This window comes from Thamnophis elegans, chromosome 6, assembly GCF_009769535.1.
Source record: "Thamnophis elegans isolate rThaEle1 chromosome 6, rThaEle1.pri, whole genome shotgun sequence".
NCBI classification, from domain to species: Eukaryota; Metazoa; Chordata; class Lepidosauria; order Squamata; family Colubridae; genus Thamnophis; species Thamnophis elegans.
The window spans coordinates 76,698,162-76,718,127 of record NC_045546.1 but is presented as its reverse complement, the minus strand read 5'-3'; positions in this window follow the sequence as shown (position 1 = coordinate 76,718,127).

Sequence of the window (19,966 nt, the reverse complement as noted above, 5' to 3'; positions counted from 1 at the left end):
GCAGCTAAACATTAGTATTGTTTTTGGCTTGCATGCTCCATTTACACTAAGGAGCCCTCTTAAGCCGAAGCTCTTCAGCATGCAACCAAAGTTATTTTAATTTTTAATAGGCCTCCTTGAAGTATGTTGGTCAAAATACGTAAGTGGCAAGGACAGCAGAAGTAGAATCTCTCTCTCTCTCTCTCTCTCTCTCTCTCTCTCTCTCTCTCCCTCCCTCCCTCCCTCCCTCCCTCCTTTCCGCCCTCTCTCTCTCTCTGAGTTTTGTTTTCCTTTTCTTTTTTAGAGCTGGAAAAACTGTACTCACACAACTCTCTAATTTTTCTTGCCTAAATGAGACGCTCTCTGAATAGCTGATAAGTGTATTCTACAGTTTTAAAATATTTCCTATCACTAATTGATATTTTGAATCGCTACTTAACAAAATGACTATTTGGACAGAATGGAACTCAGCATTTCACCCAAAAGTTTTTTTTTTTTTAGTGTTCTACTGTTTCTCAAAGGTGAAACTATCTGATATGAATTTGGGCTACAGCAACCCAGGAATAATAAATGCACTAGGGTGTCCCAAATGACTGAGGTCTTAAGAGAATCCTGTCAGCCTCTGTTTTGCTGCTTGCTTTTCGGCTGCCATTGAAACGGGGAGGAGGGGGCATGGTATTTGCGTGAGGGAAATATTCTGTGCAGGAGTGACTGTAAGAAGGGAGTTGTTCTCACCATCTAGTGTGCATGTGGCAGGGAGAGGAGTTCCCGCCAAGGCCAACTGTCCGGCATACCAACCTGATGATGATTTTTGAAGATGTCTTCCACATGACACCTGTGGAGTGTTTGGATTGGACTATGGGATGGGATTAGGTTTAGGTTTTATTTGACTTGTATGCCGCCCTATTCCCGGAAGACTCAGGGCGACTAACAATCAGAAGGGGAGGGGGTACAAAAATAAAAATAGAAAACAGAAATTTAAAATACAACAACAGTCATAACCTCAAAGGGGGCTGGATAGTTCAACAGCCCCAGGCCTGCCGGAACAGCCAGGTCTTAGTTGCTTTGCAGAAGGCCGGAAGGGTAGTAAGGGTCCAGATCTCAATGGGAGATCATTCCAGAGGGCTGGAGCAGCCACAGAGAAGGCCCTCCCCCGGAGAGTCGCCAGACGACATTGGCTGGCAGATGGAATTCGGAGGAGGCCTAGTCTGTGGGATCTAATAGGTCTTTGGGAGGTGACTGGCAGGAGACGGTCTCTCAAGTAACCAGGTCCGATACCATGTAGGGCTTTAAAAGTAACGACTAGCACCCCCTGGATTACCAGGGGGAGGCGGTTGGCTCACATATTGATATCTATGATTACGCGCGCTTTTGCCTCAGATCCTGCTTTGCTTAGCTACCATCTACTCATGACCAGTAAAAGTACTCTTAATTCTGCAAAATGGAGTTGAGTGGTTTCTTTCTCGGTTACTGAGCGAAGCAGCCATGACAAGTCCATAGCATGTCTCAGTAGGAGCACTGCAGTGGTGGGATTCAAATAATTTAACAACTGGTTCTCTGCCCTAATGAATGGCTGGGTGGGCGTGGCTCAGTGGTCATGTGACTGGGTGGCCATGACCAACTCAATGTCACTCACATCAATGGGTGCTTCGCCTTAGCAGTTACAATATAATAAGGGTTAACGGGAGAGGCAGTTTCTCTAAGCAGAGCAATAAAGATTAGGCTAGAAACAACACCAGAATGTTTCCTTCCTTACAGGATTAGCCCTGTAAAGTGGAAAGAAACAAAAGATTTTTTCCAACAACCGGTTCTCCAAACTGCTTAGAAAGTTAACAACCGGTTCTCCCGAATAGGTGCGCACTGGCTGAATCCCACCACTGGAGCACTGACATGACTGGGAGTGAACTAGCACTGGCAGTTAGATCTTCTGCAGGATGAGAAGTTGGAAGGTAAATTGTGGAGATACATTATCATAGTACAATGGAACTAAAAGAAGAATTTTATGTTGGTCTGGTAGAAAGGGAGACTTCAGGACTGTTCTTTCGGATTCCAGTATATAACTGGAAGATCATGGGACCACACAGGAAGAACTTATGAGGAGTAACCACAATACATGGCACACTCTTGTGGGATCTAGCATGTTGTATTACCCAAGCATACCAGTGGTGGGTTTCAAAATATTTTACTACCTATTTTGTGGGTGTGGCCTATCTTGTGGGCATGACTTAGCAGTCATGTGACTGGGTGGGTGTGGCCAACTTGATGTCACTCACCAGGAGATGTCATGGATTGGGTAAAATGTGGTGAAGCTCACTTAACAATGTTCTTGCTTAGCAACCAGAATTTTTGGCTCAATTGTAGTCATATGTCAAGGATTATCTCTGCCTTCCTCTGCATGGCAGCCTTGTCCTAGTAAATTCCTTCTCTTTTCCAGCAATTTTCCTCTCTGTTAGAGGCACCAAAATAATCCAGACAAAGTAAGGTTTCCTGCTGCAGCGGGGGATTGGACTAGATGATCTCTGAGTAGCCTCCTAGCCCTAAATTGTTGTGCTGTTTTTCTTTCTTTCCTTCCTTCCTTCCTTCTTTCTTTCTCTCTTCCCACTGTGGGAAGCAACCAATACCCCCTCCCCACATAAAATATTACTCCCAGAAAGGCTCATTCCACACGCCTGCCAGATAGATAATGAGATAATGAGCCTATAGAAAGTTTGGCTCCATTCACAAGCAGGGAATGATCCAAAAAATTTTTGAAACACAAAGCCCATATTGCACAAAACCCCAAACTTCAAAAACATAGAACCATATAAGAATCCTACCTTTTATCCAATTTGTTGTTCAATTGCCCTAGAATCAAACTGCTGAATGTCACGTTGCAAACTTCCTTTTTCAATTTAAAGCAGGTTTCAATTTAAGATTTGCAGCATTAAGACTTGCAGACTTCAACTCCCAGAATTCTACAGCCAGCAAAGCAACCTCGGCAACTTTAAGACTTGTGGACTTCAACTTCCAGAATTCCACAGCCAGGCATGCTCAGTTCCAATTTAAAGCAACAGCAATGTTTTTTCTACTTTGCTGAATCCCGGTTGAAAAGTGAGATTCCTTCTTTCTTTTTATTTTTTTCTTTCTCTCTTTCCTTCCTTCCTCCCTCTCTCCCCTGCTTTCTCTTTTATTTTTTAAAACCTCTTTTCCCCTGCCTGAACCAGCAGGGAAAAAGGGCTTTAAAAAAAAAAAAACTTCTGCCCGAGGTTCGGGGGCCTGGCCAAGCCACCATTACTACCGGCCCGGTGCGGTACACCAGATTTTCACTACCTCTTCTGGCATACTGGAGAGGACCAGGAGGAACCCACCTCTGAAGCATACCCTAAAAACCTATACAGAACTGTTTCCATAACTTTGTATAAGATCCTTAATTACAGTAATGGAATGGTATGAACCTGTAAAATGCCCATGGCATTATATCAGTACTTCTATTTACTTCACAGCTTTAGTATTCTCAAGGTCATAATTTAAAATAATTATAATAATGCTTGTTCAAGAAGATTACACAAACTGATTATAAACAACATAATACAGTTGTCAAATGATTCACTGGGAGATCTATAAAAATTAATGTGCCAGTAATGAGAGACCGCCTTCTGCCGATTACCTCCCACAGACTCATTCGATCCCACAGATTAGGCCTCCTCCGTATTCCATCTGCCTGCCAATGTCGGCTGGCGACTACTCGGAGGAGGGCCTTCTCTGTGGCTGCCCCGGCCCTTTGGAACGAGCTCCCCGTGGAGATTCGGACCCTCTCCACCCTTTGGGCCTTCCGGACGGGCGTGAAGACCTGGCTGTCCCAGCAAGCCTGGGGTTGAGTTCCCCCCATACTCGAATTTGCTGTGTCTGTTGTGCTTTTAAATTGTTCATATTGTCCGATTGTTTTTGTCTTACTTTTTGTAATTTCCCCTCCCTTGGCTTTTGTTCAGCCGCCCTGAGTCCCTTCGGGGAATAGGGCAGCCTACAAATTGAATAAACTCCAAACTCCAAACTCCAAAAGTTGGTGGGAATATGGAGTTGAAAAAGTAGTTGAAAATGAGAAGGTTAAAGTATAGTAGGATTTCCAAATACAGGCTGATAATGTCTTGGCACATAACAAACCGGATTTGTGATTGAAAAGAACAAAGTGTGAATAATTGATGGGCCAGGGGATGACAGAACAGAAGGCAAAAAAATTGGAAGGACCACAAACTATCAAGATCTGAAAATCAAAATTGAAAGATTATGGCATACACCAGCTGTGGCAATCCCAGTGGTTATTGGCATTCTAGATGCCATCCCAAAAAGCCTTGGACAACACTTAGAAAATCTGCACATTGACAAAATTTCCATCAGTCAATTAGAAAAGGCTACACAGCTTGGACATATGCTACATCAATACTTAACAAAATTCTAGAAGAACTAGGTGAAAATTAAAGCCAACAGCAACTAAAGAACTGGAAGCTGTGATTTTATATTGTATGTGTAATAATATAATCGTTTATGTAGTACTAAAGTTTTTGTTCTTTATAGCTCTGAAACTCTGACTCAATGGAAAACAGATTGCCTAATAATAATAATGGAAGAGGCAATACCTGGAGACAGCAGAAGAGAAGAGAAAGAATTGGAGAAAATCACAAAATACAAAGACCTGTAAATATTAGTAGAACAACTGTGGCAAAAGAAAGCAAAGACAATACCAATATCAATAGTAATAGGTGCCTTTGGTGCAATCCCAAAGGCAGCTTTACTCAGAACAATTTACATCCTACAATGATATTTTAATACAATCAAACAATAACATATGCCTATCCCAGATCTCAGATTTGGCACTTTAACCACTCAGTAGGTGAATAAAATGCCAAATCCAAACTAAACATTTAAATAACAACAACATCAACCTTGATAATGAAAGATCCAGAAAAGGGCACAGAACCAAGCAACTATTGCCCAATTATTTGTCTGCCAACAACATTCAAATTTTTTACAAGAATACTGGCAAATTCAGTATTTAATTATCTGATGGAAAACAGTTTGTATCCAGTAGAACAAAAAGGAAATTATAAAAAAATCAAGAGGAACAAAAGATCAGCTGCTCATAAACAAAATGGTACTAAAAATGCAAAATGAATAAAAACAAATTTAAATATGGCATGGATTGATTACAAGAAGGCATTTAACTTATTATCCCACAGCTGGATTAACACCTGTGTGGAAAACTTTGGAATCAGCAAAAATATCTGTGCATTTCTGAAAGCAAATATGCAAAAATGGAAAGTAGTTCTAACAGCAAATGAGGAGAACATTGGTGAAGTCAACATCAAACGAGGAATCTTCCAGGGGGACTCACTTTCACCACTACTGTTCAACATCACATTAATTCCACTGTCAATGATCCTACGAGACACAAAACTGGGATACCAAATCTCAAACCAACATGGCAAGATAAACCATCTACTATACATGGATGACTTAAAAATATATGTGAAAAGCCCCACTGAACTTAAAACAATACTCAACATAGTTCAACTGTTCAGCAGTGACATCAAAATGAACTTTGGACTTGAAAAATGTGCTATATTATCCATGCAAGCGAGGAAAAATGGAAAGAATAGAACGAATAGAACTGGGAAATGGAAGCATATTGAAAGCATTAGCAAATGATGATGATTACAAATACCTAGGCATATTGGAGGCAGATAACATCTTGAATGGAAAAGTCAAAGAGTCAATGAAAAAGGAATACATCAGGAGGGTCCGCAAAATGTTAAAATCAAAGCTGAATGCTGGAAACATAATGAAAGCCATTAATACATGGACAGTTCCAGTGATACGCTACTCAGCTGGAATCATCAACTGGACTGTGGCCCTTCCATTCAATGTGGTGAGAATACATATACGTAGTCCTCACTTAGCAATCATTCAAGTTACACTAGACTACCTCCCAAAGTTGCTTACGACCCAGTTCTTGAATGCTAGTGGCAACACCTTCTTCATATTCACATGACCACTAATTGGGCAATTAGTTCACTTTTACAGCTGGTTGCAACATTCTGGGTTGTATGACCGTGATTTATTTTTTCTCTGCTGGTTTCCTATTCGGCCAGTTTGCAGTTAAGAATGCCCATAGAAATGAATGGATTCACTGTATGATCCTGATGTTTGCTTTATGGCTGCAATGTTGACTTTATAACCATAGCACAAAAAAGTTGTAAAATTAAATCAGTCACATGGCTGCTTCCACTTAGGTCCATAATTCTGGGCGCCATCACAATCATAAGTCAAAGACTACTTGTAATTCAAATTTCATGCCGAATCGACTGTCATCTGGATTAACAATATTCATGTAGGGGATGACTAGGCTGAGCATGAAGGAGGGGTCAAGCAAGTCATCAGTCTCAAGTCCCTTAGTCCCCATAAGAAATCTAACTCTAAGGAGTTGCAAAGAGGAGTCCATACAGATTTGTTTAAGATGATGTTTGGAGGTCTGGATCAGTGGTGGGTTTCAAAAATTGTTGGGATGACTGAGACCAATCTGTACAAGACAAAAATGACATGTAAGTAATTATGTCTACAAAATATGCTCCATTTTATAAAACATTTTTATAAAATGTATATATTTTATAAAACATAGAACAAAACAGGATTGTGATAATACTGATAGATGCAAAGTGCAATGCAAGCAGAAAAAGTTAGTTGCAAAAACTCATCAAACCTGCTGCAGCTTTTCAGATCAATCACTAAACCATCTTAGTTTTTACTATGCTTTAGCAATGAAGCTAGTAATGTTGTGCCTGCCCATATTTCCTAAGTATGCAATCATAGGGCTGGAAAGGACCTTGGAGTTCTTTCAGTTCAATATCTTGCCCAAGGCAGGAGTCCTTATACCAGTGGTGGGTTTCAAAAATTGTTGGAACCCTACTCTGTGGGTGTGGTCTCCTTTGTGGGAGTGGCTTGCCACCCATGTGACCAGATGGGAGTGGCTTGCTGCCCATGTGACCGGGTATGAAATTATGAATTAGTACTTAGGTCGGTTCAAATAGCTATTTAGAAACTCTGGCATTGAAGCATGCAAGTCTTAAAGCTGTCAAGTTACAAGATCTTTGCCAGTGGTGTGTTTCGAAAATTTTTGGAACCTCTTCTGTAGGTGTAGCCTGCTTTCCGGGTCCACTGGTGGAACCTCTTCTAACCAGTTCGGTAGATTTGACGAACCGGTTCTACCGAATAGGTGCGAACTGGTAGGAACCCACTTCTGGTCTGGATCCACAAATGGCAGAAGACATAAGATTGTTTTGCTACTGGAGAGATACAGGTTGATAGATGGAAGAGTATAATTTAAAACTAGCTAAACTTAGTTAAATTCAGTGATAAATAGGTGTAGTTAAATAAAAATTGATAATGATGGTAATGTATACAATGTTGAGTTGTTATAATAAGTAATAATTGGATGTGAATACTGAATGTTACCCATGAAGGGAAGGTTAGAAATATTTTTGGACTATATATAAAGGTTATTAATAACAATAACAATAACAATAAAAAAGAATAAAATTAGACACAGCTAAGTTTTGACTAATAGGGGGAAAATGTTATTATAGGATATAGTTAAATAAAGAAAGGATAACGATAATAAACTATATATATGGAGGATTAGAAAATTTCAGTATTAAATATTATGGATGTTTAGCTAAAACAGGATATGAGGATATAATGTTAATGGAGGATTTTATAAATAAGTAAATGAAATGCCAGCATGTGGTTATGTATTAAATCTTGGTATATTTTATGATGAAGGACGTTTAAATAATTATAGTCAAATAAAAGTGGAGTTATGATGATGGTAATATAATAAATATCTGGGTTAAAATATTAGAATTAATATGAATTATATTTGATGATGGTGGAAGAGATGCACAAAAGCCTTTTGTAACCAACTGATACACTTTCTACAGTATGTAAAGGAGGATTTGTATGTTTGTTTTGAAAATAAAAAAAAATTATAAAAAAAAAAAGAAATCTAAATCTAGTCTACCTTGAATTCTGTTGTCTCTTACCTACTGCAAGTTTGAGCAATTTGAAGAGTTTGAGTTTGAAAGCTAAGAAAATCAAAGCTAATCCGTGTGTGAAATACAACCTGGACAGTAAAACAATTGCAGAAGCTGTAAAACTATTGAAACAAAAAGTATTAATTATTACAAAGAAATCAAGCAATATGACAATCAAATAATTCAATTCAATAATGCACTTCAGAGCAAATCAACATCAATTCTACAAAGTCCTTGAATCCTTGATTCCTTTGTGATAAGGAAAGTTCTGACCACAAATAATGAGAAATAATAACATTTTGGGGAAAAAATTGTGGGAAAGCAATAGGAATCACAATAGGAATGCATTATGCAACATAGATTAAGTAAATTGGAAATGCAATGAAGGTACAGTATGGAAAACATTAGAATAACTAAGGAAACTGTATGAAAGCAATTTGTAAGTCAAAAACTGGAATGTTCCTGAATCAGATTATTTCCATGGATTCCGGCTAAAATCATTGGCAAATCTACAGTTGAGGTTGGCAGACCAGAAGAAAAAAGTTTTGAAAGCACCAGAAAATGAAAAATGGCTAACAACTGGAAGGAAATTCCTAACTGAGAAAGGAGAAAAGCAAATAACCCTGGAAATTACAGACCCATAATCTGTTTGCCAATAACATACAAACTATTAATGGGCATAATTGCAAATCAAATCTATAGCTTTTTGAAAAAAATCATTTACTCTCTGTAGAACAAAAGGGTTGCTGCAAAAATCTGAGACAAATGAATGATCTATCGACTAATATTTTTAAAAAGAATTTAAAACATTGTTTACGGTTTAGATAGACAGTGAAAATGCATTCTGTTTTGCAATAGCTGGGTTAAGAAATCTCTTGAAATTTTTGGAATGAGCAGAAAGATTTGACAACTTCAATGAAGTTTTGGTGAATGAAACTGATGGCTTATGGAATTAAGGCTTAGGAGAAATCTAAATCAAATGTGGAATTTTTCAGAGTAACTTCTTTACACCTTTCCTTTTTATACTCTCAATGGTCCCAAAATCAACAATTTTGAACGAGGTAAACTTTGGATATGAATTGGGAAATAACTGGTACTGCTGTGTACGGGGTCCTGGGTGCCTGCCAATCAAGTGCCGCCTCTTTATTCCATCTTTTGTGAAAATAGCACTACCATTAACCGATTTATTAAAAATCAGGCATTTAGCTGGGAAACCTCTGCCTAGTCAACCACTGCCTTGGGATCTGGCCTGCCAACAGGCTTTTGAAACTTTAAAGGCATTGTTCAAGCAGGATCCAGTGTTACACCATTCAGATCCTTCGAGACCATTTTTGGTGCAGGTTGACGCTACTGAAGTAGCGGTAGGAGCTGTGTTGCTGCAGACCAAAAATTAGGTGAAACAGAGAGATGTTGGGCTATTTGGGAAAAGGAGGCATTCACGAACAAGTGGGACATCGAGCAGCCCACACCCACCATGGGCAAAACCCCACCCCCTTCTAGTAGTACTAGAAGACGGCTAAAATATTTGGGATTTTTGGAAGCAAGTGATTTATTATGGAATCAAGTCATGAAAAATATTTCTACCAAATATATCAAACAATTGTAGAAAATTTTTGAAATTCAAGTGGAATGGTGAAAACATCATTAAAGCAATTAATACCTAGGCAGTTCCTATTATTCAATGTACAGCAGAAATAGTTGATTGGATCCAGATGAAAATTGATAATTTGGATTGGAATACAAGAAAATGAATCATAGTACAGCGTGCTTAGTACCAAAAAGTTATATTGGTTGGCTGCATTGAGCAAGAGCTGAAGGGGGTAGAGGATCCCACAGATGAAAAAATTGTTGAGGAAGGAAACAAAGTTCTGAATGACTATATTAAGAAAAGCCAAGAATTTTGCTGTAGGCAGTCAATCAAGGGAAACTTTTTAAAGGTTCAATATCCTGGCTGAATATAGAAAAGAAACAATTGAAACTGATTTGTTAATTGCCAGAACAAGTCAATGCATGAAGGATATAGAACCAAAAGGTGATAAAATACCACGCGTAGTCTTGGTTAAGATATGGAGTCTTAAAGAAAGAAACTGAAATCTTTACTTTAACGGTTCAAGAACAAGCATTGCAAACTAGCTACATATAAAATCAATGGCAAACACCATCTTTATAAAATATAATAGAGAAGGATGAAACAATTGATCATTTGAACAGTCACTGCAGCAACATTTCACAAACTGATTACAAAGAGTGTCATCAATTGGTTGCCAGAATTATTCACTGGAAATCTTGCCAGAGGTTTAGATTTGATGAAATAAAAACTACTTGGGATCACCAAGTTGAGAAGCTTTTGGAGTAAGGTTTTATGGGATTTTATGATCCAAACAGAGAGACATCTTGTTCATATCATCCTTGATATAACAATTATTCAAAATAAGAAAGTCCAATTCACTGGTGTTGTTATAGCAGATGATTCTAGAATTGAAGAAAAACAATTTGAGATATATACCTGCATACATACCAGAGGTGGGTTTAAGGGTGCACCCCCCCCCCCCCGGTACAGGCATACACGTTTGTCAAATTTAGTGTGTCTTCCGGTACCCATTCTTCCAGAGGCTGCATTCTGGAACATTCCCTCCCATTGCCTGCCCTCTTGTTCGCTCACTTGCCCCGCCTGTCTGCACCAGGCTTGCCCCGCCAACAGCCACCTCCTTACCAATAGGTGGTGGGAAATCCATGCAGAGGGAGGAAAACACATGCATTCCCCACCCTCTCCATTGGAAATGAGGTGGCTGTCAGAGAGAAAAGGGCAGCACATACCACGTGGGCTTGTGCAAGCAGCTGAAGAAGGAACAGGAGGCGAGGATTCAGCTGTTGCACAAGCCCATGGGTGCACGCTGCCCTCTTCTCTTTGACAACTGCCTGGTTAAAAAGCCATTCCCCACAGCATTTTTCCCTGGGGGGCTCTGCAGAACATCCCAAGACCGATGCCAACACATCTGCCCTCTTCGGGGACAGGTCCTCTTCAGAAGGACAAGGCCCCACTGGTCCCCCTGATGTTCCTCATCTTCCGGCTGTGGCCCCACTCTGTGGAAAACATAGCACGTACATGCCCCACACAATTACAGCCCGAAGCAAGATCAAAGGCCCTCTCCCAACTGGCCCTTCCTCCCTCAGAGGGCTTCGGAGGGACGCTTCTGCAGAAGCCCGGGCAAGTGAGAACAAGTTCCCACCGTTACCAAGTCTCCAAGGTTGTAATTGTACGGAGTGTAGGTCTGTGGCTATGTTTTCCACGGCGTGGAGCCGCGAAGAGGCTCTGTGCGGTCGGCGATGACTCCGGAGCCCATCCGGTAAGACAAGGAAGACCCCAGTCCCTGGGCATGGGCATCTTGATATCTACAAGTATTGCATTACTTGAATACCTAGAGCCAAAGTGGTGCAGTGGTTAAATGCAGCACTGCAGGCTACTTCAGCTGACTGCAGTTCTGCAGTTCGGCTGTTCAAATCTCACCGGCTCAGGGTTGACTCAGCCTTCCATCCTTCCGAGTGGGTAAAATGAGGACCTGGATTGTTGTTGGGGGCAATATGCTGACTCTGTAAACCGCTTAGAGAGGGCTGAAAGCCCTATGAAGTGGTATATAAGTCTAACTGCTACTGCTATTGCTATTGCTACTTAAGCTAGTGTTGGATCCATATAGGTCCAGGCAGAAGTATGTCACAGGCCATTAGGCTTTAAATAACAATAAGAAAATAGAAATACCCGAATTGGCCCTTAATACAAAGTATATTTTTAACGATTATACACATACAAAGACTGAATCATTTTTTTTATTTTGTGTATTCATGCTTTCTAGTAACCTTGAATGCTCTGTCTCTCCCAGTTAAAACTTGTTATTTTAACATTATGTTTGTTTTGTATTGCATTGTACTGTTTGGTAGCAATAGGAGTAGCCTTTTATTGTAACATGAAAAAGAACATTTCAAAATAAATGCTAGTAATAATGATATTAATGCGCTGTTAGTCCTAGTTGCTTAGACCAGCAGGGTGAGGCATGAGTGCCAATTATTGTGTGGTCATGTAAACAACTGAAACATTGTATGAATTTTATGCATCATGTTCCCCAACCACAGCCTGTTGTAACACATCCAGGCCTGAGTCAACAGGTGTTGCCCACATCTGCAACGCTACAAGGTAATATCGCAATTCTCATTCATGTTATCATTTCTTCAGCAGGAGCTGCTCATACAAATTGAGGCTCACAATTTGGTGTCACCTAGGCTGCTCCTGCTCTTTAAACCGCATTCATTTTTTATTCAGACGTGTTAAATTCTTAGTCATGCAGTCACACATTTGAAATGATCCAACAATCCAACAATGGCAATGAGGCCAATAATAAGATCATTTTTCACTCTGGATTAATTTCGGATTTTTAAAATGTGTGGGTTGCCTTGTTTGTTTGGTCATCCATTCATTTCCTCCAGATGATTTGATCTGGCTCAAATCCAAATTGAGTTACATGCGTAGTTCTAAAAGAATCACATCAATTTTAAAAGTTGAACTGTTAATATTTTACAGATGAAATCTTACAACAGGAGAGTTAAAGGTGACCTTGAAAATATGAATCTATTGGACACTTTCCATAGGATATTCTTTATTTCAATTACCGTAACTAAATAGGGTAGATACAGAGCAGTGGTGTGATTCAGCCAGTTCGCACCTATTCGGGAGAACCGGTTGGTAACTTTCTAAGTAGTTCAGAGAACCGGTTGTTGGAAGAAATCTCCTTTTGTTTTTTTCCACTTTACAGGGCTAATCCTGTAAGGAAGGCAGGAAGGAAACATTCTGGTGTTGTTTCTAGCCTCATCTTTATTGCCCTGCTTACAGAAATTACCTCTCCAGTTAACCCTTATTGCATTGTAACAGCTAAGGTGAAGCGCCCATCAACCTGATTAACCTTAAGTTGGCCACACCCACCCAGTCACATGACCACCGAGCCCCACCTACCCAGATGGTCATTAGGGCAGAGAACCTGTTGTTAAATTATTTGAATCCCACCACTGATACAGAGAGATATGGATGGATATATGGACGTGAAACTTAGCATTCCAAAATATAGCTTCAAAGACTTTATTATCAAATCACACATTTCATTATGTCACAATATCAGAAAATATAATAGCATGATCCAACCAAAATCCAATTGACTAATTCATTCACCTTTTAAGAATAAGAATAATCACATTTTTATAGCAATAGTAATAGCAATATCAGTTAGATATACTAACTGATATAGCACCTATTCGGGAGAGCCGGTTGGTAACTTTCTAAGTAGTCCAGAGAACCGATTGTTGCAAGAAATCTCCTTTTGTTTTTTCCCACTTTACAGGGCTATTCCTGTAAGGAAGGCAGGAAGGAAACATCTTCATAGGGCTTTCAGCCCTCTCTAAGCAGTTTACAGAGTCAGCATATCGCCCTCAACACTCTGGGTCCTCATTTTACCCACCTCAGAAAGATGGAAGGCTGAGTCAACCCTGAGCCAGTGAGATTTGAACAGCCGAACTGCAGCTAACAGTCAGCTGAAGTATCCTGCAGTGCTGCACTCTAACCACTGCGCCACCTCGGCTCTCTTGTTTTAAATTCATCAATAATAATAATAATACATGGGATTTAACTGGTGGGAAGTTCAGCTAAGGTGGGTGGGTGGCTGGGGCCCTGGATCAAATCAATCCTATGCAGCCACTCCCTGTGTGCTTATCCTGTGAAATTCCTTGTTTTACTGAGGAGCTCCAAGAGATGAAGCAACAGAAAGGATGCATGGAACATCACTGGAGGAAGATTCAAAACAAGTCTGGCTGGACATGGGTAAGCAACCAATCTTTATCTGCCCTTATTCTGTCCATGGATAGCCAACAATGACTCTGTTCCAGGTGATCTGGTCCAATTGGCGAGGGAGGAGACTTACGACACTCACTGGGCCACTGTGAGGTTTATTCCAGCAATCTAGTGGATAAAACTGCTCCAACAAAGACTCTAACTGGGCAGGACAGGCCAAGGTACTTGGGAAGGTCTGATGATGTGATCCAAGATGAGTTTGAGGCAGGGACTCCTAAGGAAACGGACAGTTTTCTCTGTGATCTTAGCTCCGCTACCTGTTTCCTTTATCTGAGTTCCGTGTGACATGTAAAAGTAGCCCAACAGTTTTCAACAACTCTCAACCAGTCTTCAATCTTTTCTTTTTGAGGAAGCTGTTGAACGGGAAGAAACAGATTATCTAGTCCTGTTTCAGTCAGGTTGGGATTCAGGCAGTCTTGGTTACCCTTGTTGATGATAGGGCCATGATGGAAGTGATAAACCAATTTTTTTTTGCTCCTTGCTCTCAGCAGCTTTTGATACCATCAATCATGTCATCCTTTTGAGCTGGCCTCTGGACTGGGGCTTGGGGGCCAATGGGAACTGGCCCTATAGAAGAGTATTATGTTATAATAATACTCTTCTCTAGGGCCAGTTCCCATTGGTGCTGATTGAGGGGATCATTCCCTAAGCCCTTCCTGTATGTGGTGCCGCAGGATTCTAGTCTCTCTTCATTCATTGTCAACATCTATATGAAAATTCTGGGTAAGGTCACACTCAGTCCTACCAAGGCCAAGTGGTATTTGGGATGCCCAGATTTGAGGATGCTCCATCTTTTACCCAATTTAAGGGTTGCACACAATCTGAGTGTCTTCTTAGACTCATAGCTCCTGTTCATAGCTCTTCAACTTTGGTCAGGAAGGCCTTTGCACAACTTCATGTGGTGTACCAGTTGTATCTTTCTTAAATCAGGGGTCATTCAGACTGCCATTCATGCTCTGACCACAGCTCACAGCTTAACTTCTGCAATGTATCACATTAAAGACCACCAGAAGCTTCAACCGATCCAGCAGTGTGGACGATGATGGGTGTGCCTGTGTCACACTTCAGCTTTGAGTGCTGCAGTTTGTTTCTGGAGGTAATTCAAATTACTGATTGTTACCTAAGAAGCCCTTCTTATGGCATAGGGCCTGATTACTTGAGGGGGCATCTGTCTCCCATAGTATCTGCCTGCCTGGTTTGATTTCACACATACTCGGTCCCTTTGATTAAACAACGTCATCTATCAGGACCCTCGAAGTAAGTCTTCTCAATTCCAGGTCTGCTCACTGGAATGAGGGTCTCCTTGAGATCTAAGATTAAGATTAAGATTTAGTTTATTTGTATGCCGCCCTTCTCCGGGAGGGACTCAGGGCGGTGAACAACTCAGAGGGGGGGAAAGGAAACATAAAACACAATACACATGATTAAAATAAGCAAGAATCATACAACCATACACGTTGAGAGGGGAGGGGAACTCATCAAACCCAGGCCTGCCGGCACAGCCAGGTTTTGACGGCTTTCCAGAAGGCCTGGAGAGAGGTGAGGGTCCGAATCTCCATGGGGAGTTCGTTCCAAAGGGCTGGAGCTGCCACAGAGAAGGCCCTCCCCCGGGTAGTAGCCAGGTGGCATTGGCTGGTGGACGGAACCCAGAGGAGGCCGACCCTGTGTGATCTAACAGGTCTTTGGGAGGTAATTGGCAGCAGGCAGTCTCTCAAGTACCCAGGTCCAATACCATGAAGGGAGCATCTAAATGTTCCGTGTCCTTAAACATTAGATGCATTTAGTCTTTATCATTAAAGAAGAGAAAGAAGATATGTAGGCAGGCAATGGGGAATACGCATAGAAAACCACATAGTAGCACAGGCTGTTTGCTTCGTTAAGCCTTGTGGAGGTGAGGTGCAAACTGCATGGGAGGCGAAACAAATGTCTATTAACTTATTAAGGTCAGAGAAGGAAGCTTGTTAGTTCAGGACTCACACTTGGCAAACAAATGGCATGCTGCTTAGGAAAGCAGCTTAGGAAAAGCCAGCTTGTTTAAGCAATCTCTCTTCATGGAAGTAACTGACAAAGTGGGTCAGTCATCAGGCACATTATGAAATGCAATACGAGGAAGCAAAGAACTGATATGGGGAACTTGGTGAGCAGAGCTGAGTGACTAACAGATAGCAGAAAGGAGAGGGTGTTGTTTTTTCTTGCACCTCCTTGTTGCCACAGTGATAATCCAAGCTAGAGTTTCTTAAAGTATGGTCCCAGGACCCTCTGGGCATCCCTAACATGGGGTGAAATCAGTGGTGGGTTTCAAAAAATTTTTGAACCTACTCTGTGGGTGTGGCCTCCTTTGTGGGAGTGGCTTGCCGGCCATGTGACCTGGTGGGAGCGGCTTGCTGGCCATGTGTTTTCTTTCTTTCTTTCTTTCTTTCTTTCTTTCTTTCTTTCTTTCTCTCTCTCTCTCTCTCTCTCTCTCTCTCTCTTTTTCTTTCCTTCCTTTTGTCTCTCTGTCCCTTTTTCCTTTTTTTCTTTCATCTCTCTCTCATTTTTTTCTTTTTTTCTTTATTTATTTCTTCCTTTCTTTCTCTTTCTGTGTGTCTGTCTGTGTCTGTGTGTGCGTGCATGTGTGTGTGTGTGTGTGTGTCAGTGGTGGGTTTCAAAAATTTTTGGAACCTCTTCTGTAGGTGTGGCCTGCTTTCCGGGTCCACTGGTGGAACCTCTTCTAACCGGTTCGGTAGATTTGACGAACCGGTTCTACCGAATAGGTGCGAACTGGTAGGAACCCACCTCTGGGTGAAATCCAGCAGGTTCTGACAGGTTCTGGAGAACTGGTAGCAGAAATGTTGAGTAGTTCGGAGAACTGGCAAATACCATCTCTGGCTGGCCCCAGAGTGGGGTGGAAATGGAGATTTTGGTTGGTTGGTTGGTTTATTAGATTTATATGCCACCTTTCTCCCAAGGACTCAGGGCGGCTTACAACATTAAAAAAAACACATAATACAAAAGTTAAAAAAAATTAAATAGAATACCCCAAACAAACCCAATTAGGATTAACAATAACATTTTTTTAAAAAAAAATCGATTAAAATTAACAATGATCAATAATTTATTTTGTTTTGTTCAGGCCAGGCTGGCTTGCTGGAAAAGCCAACTTTTTAGGGCGCGTCGGAAGGGCCGGAGGTCGGGGATTATACGAAGCTCCGGGGGCAGCTCATTCCAGAGGGAAGGCGCTCCCACAGAGAAGGCTCTCCCCCTGGGGGTCACTAGCCAACACTGTCTGGCCGACGGCAACCTGAGGAGGCCAACTCTGTGGGATCGCACTGGACGGTGGGAGGCTACCGGTGGCAGTAGGTGGTCTCACAGGTATCCTGGGCCTAAGCCATGGAGCGCTTTAAAGGTCATAATTAGTACCTTGAATTTGGCAGTATCTGTCACCACACTCACTAAGCCATGGCCACCAAGCCACACCATGCCCACCAAGCCACACCCATAGAGCTGGTAGTAAAAAAAACGAATTTCACCACTGCCCTAAGGTCCTTTCAGTGGTCCATGAAATCAAAAATATATGCCAGATGTTAAAGGTGTCTGCAAAAATGTAAAACAATCTCACTCCATGTTCTTTTTATGAAAATTATTATAGTTATATTAACAGCTAATGAGTTTGATATTAGCATTAAACAATATTGAGAGACTCTAGAAAGAGTGCAGAGAAGAGCAACAAAGATGATTAGGGGACTGGAGATGAAGAAAACATATGAAGAACGGTTGCAGGAACTGGGTATGTCTAGTTTAATAGAGAGAAGGACTAGGGGAGGCATGATAGCAGTGTTCCAATAAGTCAGGGTTTGCCACAAAGAAGGAATCAAGCTATTCTCCAAAGCAGCTGAAGGCAGGACAAGAAGCAATGGGTGGAAACTAATCAAGGAGAGAAGCAACTTAGAACTGAGGAGAAATTTCCTGACAGTGAGAACAATTAATGAGTGGAACAGCTTGCCTCCAGAAGTTGTGAATGCCCCAACACTCGAAGTCTTTAAGAAGATGTTGGATAGCCATTTGTCTGAAACGGTATATGGTTTCCTGCCTAGGCAGGGGGTTGGACTAGAAGACCTCCAAGGTCCCTTCTAACTCTGCTATTGTATTATTGTATTAATATTGCTAATTGCATATGATCCAATAACTGTGCAGCAATCAATTTTTTTTTAATTTCCCTTGATAAATGTAACCCATGCAAGCAAAGACTTTTTTTGGTGTTCTTCATAATTTTTGAAAGTGGGAAGGGGTTCTGATGGGTCTCGAGAATAAAAAACTTAAGAAATACTGGTCTAGACATTTGCCAACCAAATCTGATAGCCCTAAGAAAAAATGTTATTGGAAGAAAGGATTTAATCCATTTGACAACCTTAACTGAGTCACTGTTATACTTAGTTATAATAACATAGTATTAGTAACATTGGCATTGAAAACCCCTACTCATTGATTTATTACCATGGTATGTTCCTACTCTTTCCTTGAAAGTTCTTTCAAAAAGTTAATATCCACTTTAAAATGCCTTTTAATTGTCTATAAAATAAATTATGGATTCAGAACAATCTGACAATTTTTAATCCTGATAATGTGCATATTTAATTGAATATTCAGCCATATTGCAATTGTAGACAATTCAGATTCCACTCACTGTATGCTTATTGATATGGTTGAAAGATTTGATCAGCAAAAAGCTGTCTGAAGCATTAATATCTTATTAGCACATGAATGTCCCTATCTCAAAAAGCATTTACCATCAATTATTAAATTGAAATTATCCAAATATATAAATGTATCATGTGTCTAAAGGTTAAAATTATGCTTCTTTCCCAACAAATCTGTTCTGCCTATTTTAATGTTAGAAACACAATGATTATAACTAAAGAGGGAGCCACGTTTTCCTCCTGCTACCAAAGGGTCATTTAATAAATTTCCAAATGACTTTGGATTTGAAGGGTCAATGATCCTTTCCCAATCAACATACAGTATAAAAATTAAAACCTAGGCTTTCAACTTGTCCTTTTAAAATGTCTTCATAGCTTCTAAATTTTCCTAAAATACACAAGAATACTTCTAAATGCAGGTATGTGTATGTATCTAAAAAAATTGAGATAAAGATCATTTTTACAATATTGTTTTTTTCCTTTCAAATCTAACCCTAATCACATTATTTTAATCTGATAGAAAGAATTTAATGTATTGACATCTATAAGCATAGAATCTCCTTGGAATAATTAACCCTAGATTTTAAGAGAATGCAAATGCTATCAACCCCAGTAGATAGACCAAACTATAAAATCAGCTTGACATTGTAGGAAGTTATCACCCAGTCCTCTTCCAGAAAAATGAAATATCCTAGGAAATATTGAAAAGGCAGAATATTTCTCTGGATGTGAAAAGAAAGAAACACGTTTTAAAAGACAGAATACCTGCCTGTAGCTTCCTGCCCATCCCCACTTTATCAATGGGCCATTAAGAAGGCCAAGCTAGTCCCTTTACATAATAAAGACTTCTCCACTGCAGTTGCAGGGGAATGGGATGAAAAGCATGATAATATTGGCCCTTTACTCAACTGACCACATGGCATCTGAGAACTCAACCAAACCTGGATTCAAAACACAGCCTAGAGAGTTGCCCCTGCATGGCCCCATGGGAGTCTGACAACCAATCAGAATACATTTCTTACACAGGAACAGGAAACAGAGAGGTGGGACTGAACAGGTTATGAAAAGCCTAGCAAGCCCCTCCCTCAGCTCTTCTCTTCTTCTCCACCAACATTGAAGCATGTGATCACCTTTTCTGTTCAGGGCTCAAGCCATGTGGTCCCATCCACCAATAAACCATCTTTCCAAGCAGCCTCCATGTCTCCAGTGTCTTTTTCCCCACTCGGAGCCGAACCCAGAAGGACATTTCTTTCATCTGTATGAAGGCTAAAATGTTTATTGATATTGGCGATAATAACAGAATCTTGTAAATCTGATCATGTTATACCTCCTTCCTATACTTCAGTAAATTAGGGTGG